General features: G+C 40.6%; 2 long non-coding RNA genes across 3 annotated transcripts in view; one reads left to right on the top strand and one right to left on the bottom strand.

Moving 5' to 3' along the window:
* The window catches only part of LOC140342496 (uncharacterized), a 31,617-nt gene continuing 19,156 nt past the window's right edge, over positions 1-12,461 (bottom strand). Inside the window, exons 1-3 of one of the 2 annotated variants that reach the window (XR_011923090.1) lie at positions 8,986-9,331; positions 891-950; positions 1-634 (exon numbers count right to left, since the gene is read on the bottom strand). This is a non-coding gene — a long non-coding RNA (uncharacterized lncRNA). Of the gene's footprint in view, positions 635-890; positions 951-8,985; positions 9,332-12,461 lie in introns of those variants that run through there. The other variant, XR_011923091.1, reaches the window with a different exon arrangement.
* The window catches only part of LOC140342495 (uncharacterized), an 82,531-nt gene continuing 78,347 nt past the window's right edge, over positions 8,278-12,461 (top strand). Inside the window, exon 1 of the long non-coding RNA XR_011923089.1 lies at positions 8,278-8,612. This is a non-coding gene — a long non-coding RNA (uncharacterized lncRNA). The remainder of the gene's footprint in view (positions 8,613-12,461) is intronic.

Below are 12,461 nucleotides of genomic sequence, written 5' to 3' on the forward strand. Positions count from 1 at the left end.
TTGTCCCCACTCTATACTGTTCATGGTTTATGTATGAAAAGCGACATAAATATTGTACTATTTTCTTATACAAGTGGGGGTTTCGCCCCTATTATATTTACATTTTGTCCTTTTCTTTGTATTCCTTTTTTTGTTCTATTTGTTTTTGTCCTGTTGAAAACTAATAAACTGATTGAAAGAAAAATGGCCAACCAGCCTCTGAGGGAGGTTTAGAAGCTGGCTGCCCACACTGGGTTGATGCAATCCACCTGCATCCACTGGTTGCTATAAAGGGAAAATAAAAAATTACTACAATATCACATAACTTTGTGGGTCACCATAACATTATGCAGACAGCATCCTGACATTGAAACATCAACTAATGTTAGACAAAATGTTGGACACATTTTTTCTGAATCCTATACATTAAACATAGGTTACTTATGGAAACCTCAGGTGTCTCCTCTTCTGCTTGTGGTAAATTTGCACCTGAGGGATCCCAAACAAAAAAAAAAAAAATGGAACACATTGGGAAAGGTTCATTCCCCCAAACACATCCCAAAATAAACACTAATGGACCAGTTCTTGCCTACCTCCACAGTGGATGCAGCCCGTGAAAACTCTTCAGAACCAGAAACCAGCAGACATGGATGTTCTACAAAGGCACATGATATATCACATCAAAATGAATGAATGTGGTGACAAGTCTTCACATATCAAAAGTCCCCAATATTTTGCACACGTAAAATTATTTTTGACATTAAGCTCACACATTCCCAAAGGGAGGCTGCACCAGAATCCTCTGCCAAAAAACACTTAACAAATCTTATCTCTATATAGATATAATATAGAAAGATCAAAGGTTATTAGTTAGCTTTTGGAAGGCTGAACACACACACAAACCAAATTACCTGTGTTCTCCTCAAGGCTTCTCTGCAGTGGATCAACGACCTTCTCCTGTAGATGGTGATCTGGTGATGAAAGCACAAAAACAAATGAAAGAGTGAGCTTGACTCTTAAGCTGCGTACACACTTGCAATTTTTGTCGTTGGAAAGGATCTTTCACGATCCTTTCCAACGACAAGGGGCTGCAAGATGCATGAACGATGCTGTACATACAGCACCGTTCATGCTCTATGGAGAGGGGAGGGGGGAGAGCGACAGAGCGGCACCCTGCTGCGCGCTCTCCCCTTCCCTTTCATTAGGATCGGCTGTCGTCCATCGTCCGTGGATCCGGCAGGTCGGTCGTCCGGACGATGGACGACACCGACTGTACACACGAAGATTTTCGCCCGATAATTGGCCGATGCCGATTATCGGGCGATAAAAATCTGCCATGTGTACGTAGCTTAACCCAAGTTCATTTGGATTGATCGGTTCACCACAAATCTAACCACAAAACATACCACTCCCAGAGCCACAAATGTGTGAAATTAAACACCCATATTACACATGAGTGTGGTTATAAACATGATTAGAGACACGTGCAAAATTTATAGGGATTCATTTAAATGTGCGCCGGCTCAAGGATTTTGTTTGCTGTTGTCATGGATACGAATTTGGAACTAGAGTTGCTCTTTACAACTGCTGTTGTGACATTAAACACCACTTTCCTTGTCATAACAGAAGAAGAGCAGCAGCAGCAGCAACAACAGCAACCAGAGGAGCAAGCTCATGCTTCACAAACGCTCCGGGCACCACGCATCTTCTTGGAGCGCAGCCGAAAGTTTGCGTGACCAGGATGTCAAAAGCCGTTTCCGCCTGTCTCGCCAGGTCATCCATGACCTTGACAGCTTGCTGGAAGAGAAAATTTCTCCAAAAACTAGGAGAAGCCAGGCAGTGCCAGGAATGACCACGCTTCTGGCCACTCTGTATATTTTAGGAAGGGGTTCCTTTCAAACCTCCTTGGCCTTAATTTGTGGACTAAGCCAGCCTACAGTTTCCAGGGTTTTTAAGAAGGTCATCAATGCCATTGTGGACCTTGTCCCATGAAATATTCATTTTCCTCAAACAGCTCAGGAGCAGAGGAAGGTAAAGGTTGATTTCTTCAGGCGAGCGGGATTTCCGAATCTTTTGGGGGCCATCAACTGCACCCATGTGGCCATTCAGGCCCCTAAATTGCAGGAAATCGCCTTTCGCAACCGGAAGCGATATCATTCACTGAATGTACAAATAGTCTGTGATGCCAACAGGAGAATCATGAGTGCACGCAAAGGTTTCCCAGGATCATGCCATGATGCCTGTATCCTGCGTCAGACAGCCCCCTACCAGAAATTCATCTCTGGAGAAATGCCTGAGGGCTGGTTAATAGGTAATGTATAATGTCATTACTGTAATACAACTAACAGTAGTCGAATCCTAAAGACACCTATTATGTTGCTATGTCCCTTCGCATTGTCAGAATGCCAGGCCATGACCTATATTGTATATATTTCATATTCTGTGCTAACATCTAATTTAGCAAAAAGTTTATAAATATTGTACAATATTGGGCGCATGGGGGAAGAACTAACTTTCAGATATTCCCGGAAGCCCTAGTATAATTACAATGTTCACAGCTCACAGTACTTCAGTGTGGTAGTCAGTAGTAACAATGTCTCCTAACAACCAAAAAGCAATAAAGTGACCGAAGAGCACAACCCTTAGCAACCTTTGTAAAAAAAACTCTAGTGTTACACTGCATTCACGGAACACTTACTTACTTATACCAAGAACTAACATGTATTATGTTTGTCTTTTTACAGCTGACAAAGGATACGGGCAGCTTCCATGGCTTATGACAGCTGTGCGTCACCCCCGGTCTGAAGCAGAGCATAATTACAACAAGGCTCTGCAAAAAAGGCGGGGGGTTGTGGAGCAAACCATCGGGCTGCTAAAAGCACGGTTTCTGTGCTTGGCGCGGCCCGGTGGTGAGCTCCTATACGCACCATGGAAAGCTGCCTGAGTCATCATGGCATGCTGCGTCCTGCATAACCTGTGCCTGCACCATGGGGATACCTGGGACATTCCAGAGTAACTCGAGCCAGAGGTACATCAACATCCCTTTTTTCTATACAAAATGACTAATACGATTAGAATCATGTAAACACATAAATAAAGCATACTATCTGGTATGTAAGAGTGCTTGACCCCGTTTGTGAGCTTGGCAATCAATGTGGTTTGATGTGCTTGGCAACCTGGACCTCCTTCCATTACCATCAGGTGTGTTAAGCTACGTACACACGTCAGATTTTTATCGCCCGATAATCGGCATCGGCCAATTATCGGGCGAAAATCTGCCGTGTGTACAGTCGGTGTCGTCCATCGTCCGGACGACCGACATGCCGGATCCACGGACGATGGACGACAGCCGATCCTAATGAAAGGGAAGGGGAGAGCGCGCAGCAGGGTGCCGCTCCGTCGCTCTCCCCCTCCCCTCTCCATAGAGCATGAACGGTGCTGTATGTACAGCACCGTTCATGCATCGTGCACTCCCTTGTCGTTGGAAAGGATCGTGAAAGATCCTTTCCAACGACAAAAATTGCAAGTGTGTACGCAGCTTTAGAATGAGTATGCAACTCAGCTAGACAACTAATTGACAACCAGTTTGGACAGAAAGTGGAAGTGTGTTTGTATACAATAGGGCTAAGATCAGGCAGCACAGCACAATGACAACAAACCTATAACACTACCACAAATGAACAGAGGAGATGTGTGGCAGCAAATCAATATGAGTGCGAATGTCAGAGTAATAAATATGTACATAATACATTCAAAAACCAATATGTGACTTTGAAAATGGGACAAAGGCAAACGTGGGGTTCAAGTAGTAGTTTGGAGTGGAAAGCATGCAGACATTTGTCTGAATATTAGTTTTAAAAAAAATGACAAAACATTGCAGAAGATTTGCTATGCTAAACAACAGAAACTGTCATTACAAACCAAGCACAAAAACATTGCAACAAAAGAAGAAATTAACAATAATGAGGATTACAAAGTCACATCAGTGCATAACATCCAAGCAAATTTAATCCGGCTGGCAAGTAAAGGCACGTGTACTAGCACTCGGTTCCGGACCGCGGAAAACCGGCTCGCTGGACGCGCGAACGTACACGCGTCCAGCGTATGCACATTTCATTGATGAATCAGGGCCTTAGTGTTCAAGTGAGGAAAGATGCAGCGTCTGCATTCCTGTAGAAGCCTAAAACTAAATTTCTTACTATTCCTATTAAAATTCCTATTGCAGGGATTGCCTAAATTTTCTTGACTGTACTTGTGCACACAAACAGAGCTGCTACATTAGAATGCAGTATAAAAGTGCCAGTGGATAAAAAAAGTTGAGGGATTTTACCTAATCCTTTTTCTAGTAAGCAGGAAAACAGGACACTGGTGCTCCATCTGTAAGGCCCTAGTCCAGCAACTACTTGCCAAACACCAGTCCCCCAATCTAACACCACACTTCTCACCTATAGCAAGCCCTCGCTAGTTGCGTCTCCCAGCACTTGGTTGCCCACGGGACTTGGACAGGATGGTGTCTGGAGATAGGCTGGCAGAAGACCAGAAGGGCCCACAGATAGAAGAACCAATATTCTAATAGACAAGAACAGAATTCAGAGACTGATATCATAAAAGATAATGCATCCACCAGATGAAGTACACAGGGACAAACACAGTCAGAGTCAGGGTCACAGGCAAAGGTCTATCCAAGCTAAACTATCCAACACAGATTAGCCATGCTCAACGCTACAACAGGCACTGGTGACTGGGAGCAGAGAGGCTATGAAGTCCCAGCAGCCAATGCCAATGATAAAATCCTTTTTAGCCGTGCACAGACTCTCAGAGTGGTGCAGGGGATACTGATAAAATACATCAGGCTCCACAGCTAAACGGAAGCAGGGGCTGCTGCTATCTTAGTTCTCCTGGCTGCTGCAAATGACATAGCTGGACAGAATAAACCGTGTTTAATACTGCAATTGTGCACAGCACAGAATCGACGGGCAGATAAACATCTCCTAACACCATCCTAATGAAAGTTCAACAGATGGATTTGCATTCAGTCCTTCAAGATGGAATTCTTGCCCCCATCCCTTCTCATAGATTACCAGCAGGATTGGCTGCTTTCTATAGATCTGATTACATGAATGTTCCTAACCACTAGCGTTTTTTTGCGGTGGGCAAACACCTCTAATTCTAATGCCTACCATTCTTGACATCCATGTCTGACCTTTAAGAAGGTTGTTATGGATTTTAGATACCAAGGATTGAGAATTTACTACGATTTGGATGTAATCCTTCTGCCGTTTTGCAGTAAAACCATTCTTCTTCAGCACAAGGGTCTCACCAAACAGTTTTAATTGGGTAATAAACTGGAAGTATAATTAGGAAGTGATTCTAATCCTACCTCTTGAAGATATTTAGTGGAGCCGCCCCCTGTAAAAACACTTAAAATGATACAAAGACCAAAGGAGAGCTGTATTTTTTGCAGCAAATAAAATTTTTATTGTAGGCAAATGTTTGTGGCAAATAACAATTTTAGTATGCAAACAACATATGGTAGGCTTTTTGGGCTTTCCCACTTATTTTTTCATGGAAAATATGACCAGTTAGCTAGACATAATAACCCCTAATCAAGAAATAATGAAAGAACATCTGGTATCCCAACATGTTTCGCCGATAGGCTTCTTCAAGGGACATACAGGAACATTTACAAACTGTACAGGAAAATATAATAACATGATTAAAACATATATACATTCGTTCAAATATATAGCAGAGTAATTGATAATTATACATTGTATCAATATGTTGTATTGTGCTCTTTTAAGTGTACTTGTTATAGGTATTGTGTGTGGGATAGTATATGTAATATATGTGGATGGTATAGATAGGATAAGAGGTGAGAACATAAATGAATGTAAAGGTATGTACAAAAAGAGTTAGAGATGGTTAAGCAAATAACAAAGGAATTTTAGATTGTTTACTTAGTGTTTCAGGGATTTTACTTGGATAGGGAATGGGGGGTTACCTTGGTTGTATTAAATATAATACACTTGGTCAGAACATAAGGTATTTCTTAAATTGTATCCTAGTAGCAATACATTATGGGATTATACTAAAAAATATTTTTAGAAGAAGTAGCAGTTTACTAGGACAAATTATTAATGTTTTAAGGAGATAGTAAGGTACTCATAATTGGTTCATTTGTATTCTTGTAGCGAGATATATTGACATCTAAGTGATTCTTAGATGGTTGAAAGCCATACATAGTGATTGGCATGAAGCTGTATTACTACAGAATAATATTAGATATACTCAATACACTAATTCATCGGGTCAGTATAGATTGTAAAAGTACAAATGGTTAATAAGGAATAATTATGGAAAATCTATAAAATATATATGTAGTATTGAAAATTGCTATGAATGTATTAAAAAAAGTTCCAATGACAATCATTTTTCATAAACTCGAAGTACATGCTGTTTCCCAGCAAGAAGATTGTCTTTTTTGGGCTCAGTCCCCGTGGTCAAATGGACACACTGGGACCTTTCCAGTCATGGGAATGCGGCTTCAAGGGCAGCATCTGCAAGGTCATATCACAGACTATGTGCATATGAATATCACTTTTATGGCACACTTTATTGTTAATCCATCCTGTCCAACCTTGGTCTAGTATGTAAGAGCAATTTGGCTACATTGTTGTTTAGATCTTTCTAGATAAATAATTACTTCATCCCACTGCATTCTGCCATGATGCTCCAGAAAAATGAAATGTTGTATACTAATTTTTCAGTAATTGTTCTTCCCTGGGCATCTTCATGGCAATATACATGTTTACCTTGGTAATATTCTCACGCATTACCAACACAATATAAAGCAAGATAATACCTTGCATGACCCTCTAGTGGTCTTTTTGAATATCCCGCTACTGACTCACTTTTAACCCACTAATAATTATCTCCTCTCCATCTTCCTTGGGGTAAAGTCCACATGCCTATGATACTTTAAGCCTTTATCAACTATTATATTATTGGCATCTGATTATTGAACTTATTTGGACATAAGTTACCTCTTCTTATGCGTATTATTGTTTATCTTTTTTGTAATATTGTTCTGTTTTAACAAAACTCACAGTGTTCCATATCTTTCTCAGTACGTATAAGGGAACCCTTGTCCTTTTAAAGTGACACTTTTAACCCCTAACAAACAAGTTCTAATACTAAGCTAATGCCACACAGATTACCTACATAACTATATACATATACATAACATATACATAACTTTCTCAAATTGCAACCTTTGACACTAACAATTAACATGTATACTCAGTCAACATGTACTACAATATAGTCACATATATTCTTTAAACACTGTTGTTACCAACATCTTGATCTTTATTCTTACTTACCTTTATGTATCTGAAAACATAGTCACTTTACTATAAGGTGAAGCTAATACCATACTTTCTTTTTCACACTGACTATTCTTGTGCACCTTTGACGTATATCTCATCACTTCATTTACTAAATAATGATTCACTACACAGTTACCTAATTAACATCTTTTTGTGTTTTTTGTGATTTTGCTTTCGAGCAATTTATGTACAATGAGTGTAAATATTCTTATATTCTATCACAACGGTCGCTATAATGGTCTCTATTTATCCCCTGATGAAGCAAAAGGCATTTTTTTTTCCTCACAAGTTCGATTGGGAAAGCCTGAATTACTGTGTGTATATATTTTTTTGAATTGCAGTTTTTGTATATTCACTCAGTCATTAGCATATGTATTAATATACCAACTATAAATTTGACTTTTGTCAGCTTAAACCCAGCCTTTATTGTTCCTTGGTATGTATTTACGTATTATCTCTGGGGCAGGCAAACCTTGATTTTATGAAGTAGAGTGATACCTCCATTGTATATCTTCTCAAGAACAAGGGTTACTAGAGAATCACAAATTTATAGTAATCTGGTCCGATCTGTCACAGATCCCTGCAAGTCTAGGGCATCTGTGCCTCCTTCTGGCTCACCCACCTTGCACTCCCCTTCTACCAGCACCAACTCTCTGCACACTTCCTGGTCCAGGGCATGTGATTCTCGATCAGCTGTTCCCTTGCCTCAGAGGGCTAGAGTGTTCCGCAGATGCACTCCACTCGTCAGCAGGCAGGTGAACAACATCTGAGACTGTCTCGTCACCAACACTCCCTTTGTTGGTGGGTTTGGTGTCTGTGGCTCACATGACTCATCACATGACTTCCCCGTTTTATGGAAGTCGCTGGCAACAGGAAGTTGCCTGAACAAGGAGTTCCTTTGGCTCTGCTTCCAGGTCCCTGTTGACTATTCCTGATCTCTGCCTGCCCTGACCTCTGACTTGTCTGAATACTCTTTGTCCCTTGTTCTGGTACCACACCTGGTTCCTGCCTGTCAGCAGTCACCCGCCTCTGCATGCACAGGGGCTGCAACCTGGCAGTTGCTCGCAGCACAACACCCTCACCTCTGAAGGCACTGGTGAAGACGGGGCAGCTGCTTAGATTCTGCACCCTGTGCATGTCTCTGCAAACTGAGCTGGTAACACAGAGGGTCAGGAGGGTCAGGAATTCAACACGAAGTAAGCTTTAATAAAGCGATGCACTAGGAAATGAAGAAACAGGAAGGTGAGTATATAAGAATAGAGGGAGAACCTTTCAATAATTTTCCATTCTGCTTTGCTTTCTAACAATACTTTTGTGAGATCTTATTTTTACCCACATTCCCTTGAATAGCCCCCTAGATAGCAGCAGATACACTTTACCTTCAGAACACGATGTGGAAGAAGTGATGCATGTACAGTATGTTGAATGTATTTTACAGTTAACTTGCATCTTCCCTTTCCCTATTGCCTGAAATTATGTCTTTTTTTAGGAAATATAGCTCTGTGGGATTACAGTAGCGGTAGAGTAAATCTTGCATAGAAACCATAATCTAAACTGTTCTACTGTCATTACAGTAGTAACATTTTGGATGCAGACTGGAACTAGTTTTACTTACCTTAAAATGTAAAAGCACATAAAGTAATCTGTAGGTGGGGGGCGCTTGTGAGCCACGATCCAAGATGGCTGCATTTTAATCGAGCTCCGTGACTCCTGAGTGCAAACAGGATCAGCAGGTCTTTTTACCTTGGCTGGATTTCTTCCTCCAGTGACGATGCCACCCAGATGGGCAGAAAATCGGGCTTAGTTTGGTCCCAGGCGAGGATTCCCGCGAGTGCTCTGTCCACGCGGCAGGGATCGAAGATGGCAGGCGTGAAGGCTGTGACTGACACACTGCCTGCTTCTCCTTCTCAGCCAGACATTGCAGATGAGACATCCAGCGACGGCTCCCATATGTCTGTCCCCAGTGCACAACCTAGCTCAGCATGCTAGGTTGCTGAATTGCTAGAATGCTTCAAGCAACTTGTACAGCAGGAACTTTCTCAAGCCACAGGCAAGTTGTCTTTAACCCTGACCAGAGAAATTAGAGAGCTAGGCACTAGAATCCATACTCTAAAACAGAAAATGGATGATGCTATTATTGTGATAGATTACCATGAGCAAGATTTAAATTCGCTCCAGAAAGATATGCAAGCTGCAATGCTTTGCAGAGCTAATTTGCACGTATGGGGGATCCCAGGAACTGATTGTTGATTTTTCCTGGATTCATGCTGACACTGGTTCAGGAATCACTTCCAGATTACCCACCAGAGAGGCTAGAAATAGACAGGGTCCAACATGCTTTGGGTCCCAGGAAAGCAGATGGCCCCCAAGAGATAATATTCTCAAGCCTACCGTTTATAAAACAAAGGAAGCAATATTGAAAGCAATATTGAAATTCTTTTCGGATTTAGTACCACAGACGATCCAGAAGAGGGAGAGCTCTTAAACCTTTTCTTCAGATTTTACAGCGTTTGGATATCAAGTATCAGTAAGGATTCCCCATCAAGCTTCAATTTACACATTTCACATTCTATCTCTACCCCAGATGGGGCCCAAGAGCTATTCAAGCATCTACAATTATGCTCTTCTTCATCTATTTCTCCCGCGCAGTCGTCTTCTGCTTCCCAGTGGCCTCCACGTCTCTCTCCATTATGGGAAAAGGTTTGCAAACATGGACACACTTCAGTTAAAGGACTACCCCCCTATTCCACAGTTTTCTGAGACCTGAGGACGTTTGTATCTGGTGATAATTTTTCAGATACCTATATTGATCACCAGATGTACTGTATTTAGTTAGACCTTTTGCAGGTTTACAGTATCGACATTTGCTATGTGCCTTTTCCTGCAATATTTTGATAGCATTTCTGTTTGATTATATGGTGCTATTCTTAGTTTGATAAAAATGTGTATAATCGACCAATGCCAGTTTTGCCACACACACTCGGGAGTCTCTGGCGTCCTCCATGTGCAAGACCGGTGTATTCCTACGCAGATATAGGTACACTTATGCAGGTGCCTCCATAAGTTTTGTTTATTTGTTTCCAGTTCTTTTTTATTGTTTTATTTCCTTATTTTGTATGAGTCCTATAGGTCCTAGAAGGCGAAGCCATTATATCTTGCAGAAAGTTCATATACTGGCATGGTTCAGATGCTCTGATTCCACTATTTTTCATGGCGGATAATAACATCATGATTTTGACTCACAATGTCCAGGGTTTAAATTCCCCTTCTAAAAGGAGAAAGGTTTTTAACTGTTACTCTTCTATACGGGCTCATATTTTAGACTTAAAGGAAACACGGTTTTCAGTTTCCTCTCGCCCTAAATATCTTCATAAGTCTTATCCTCAAATTTTTCAGGCATGCTTTTTGGAAAAGAAAAGGGGAGTTCTAAATGCTTTCCATCAAACTATCCCTTTTTGATGTGATTTTGAATTAGCGTATCCTACAGGCCGCTATTTAATTCTTCAGGGCAAACTGTATGATGTTGATTTTATCATAATCAACTATTACGCTCCTAATTCCCATCAATTGCGATTTTTTAAACACCTTTTTCTGTAATCGAAAAGCATGCAAAAGGTTGATGATGGGGGATTCAAACTTAATCATTAACCCCAAACTTGATTATTCATCTAAAACAGATTCTGGTTCTTCCATATTTGATTCTAGGTTGCCATCTGATTTTTCTAAATAATTAATGCGTTATCAGTGGATTGATGTCTAGCGGGATCTTAACTCCACCACTAGAGACTACTCATTTTACTCTGCAACGCATTGTAGTTTTACCAGAATAGACCATATTTTTGTACAACAACAAATTCTGCCCCAAGTTTCCAAATGAAAAATTCTAACGATGATTCAGTGTAATTCTTTGGTCCCTAAGTCAGGTGTATTCCACTGGCGTCTTAACGATGCACTGCTTTCCTCTCCTGATATCACTAGAAATTGAACTGGCCTTGATTCAATATTTTAATATAAACAGTTCCTCAGTACAGTCGTCAATTACAGTTTGGGACACTCATAAGGCTACTCTGCGTAAAGCTATTATCAAACTATCTTCACGTCAGAAAAAGGCTAGAAACCAGAAGATTGAGGAACTGACTAATGTTCTGGAGCTATTAGATGGTAGGACGAAATCTAATTCATCTAGCCAACTGTACAAAGAAGCCCACCAAGTGAGAGTAGAATTGAATGGTTCATTAGATTATCAAGTGGAAAAGCATATTCGTTGATCTAAACGGAATTATTACGCAAATAAACCTGGCCCTATTGTTGTGTGTTGTTCCCTAAGCTGGGTCTCTCGGACCCCGTTAATTTGCGAAAGCCTAATAGCTAGAATACAGCTAACCCCTATACATGTCTGTTCTATGTTTACTGAGGTACATTCCAAAATCTTTGGTTTAAGTGGTCCTTTTAATACTGAGAGAGACGATTTTTTTTCTTTTCTGGTGTTACCCTGCCAGCTTTAACTGAGTCTATGGTCCTGATTTACTAAAGCTCTCTAAGACTGGAGAGAATACACTTTAACCAGTGAAGCTGGGTGATCCAGAAAACCTGGAATGGATTTCTTAAAATCATTTGCTATTTGCAAGCAAATGTTTTGAAAAGCCTTGGAGCCTTGGAGAGCTTTAATAAATCAGGGCCCATGGCGGAATCAATAAAAGCTGAGATTAGACTAGAAGAAGTTTTATTAGTAATTGACACTTTATATCTTCAAAAGCACCAGTACCCGATGGGTTTTCCGCATTGTACTACAAAGAAATGCTCTAAAATTCTGGCTTCCAAACTAATGAATATTATTATCTGAGAACTCACCCAGACCACCCTATGTCTTCCCTTTCAGCTCACATTGTCATGATATCGAAGCATGGAAAAGATTCTTTTGACCCACATAACTATAGGCCAATTTCCCTACTAAATATTGATATAAACATTTTGACCAAAATACTAGCGATTAGACTTAACAAATTTTTGTTTTGTTGTTTTGTCTCTTTTAAGCAAGCCTCTGATAGTACTAGGAAAATTATAAGTCTCATCGATTATGTACACCGTGAA

Source organism: Pyxicephalus adspersus, chromosome 12, assembly GCF_032062135.1.
Source record: "Pyxicephalus adspersus chromosome 12, UCB_Pads_2.0, whole genome shotgun sequence".
In the NCBI taxonomy this organism is placed as follows: Eukaryota; Metazoa; Chordata; class Amphibia; order Anura; family Pyxicephalidae; genus Pyxicephalus; species Pyxicephalus adspersus.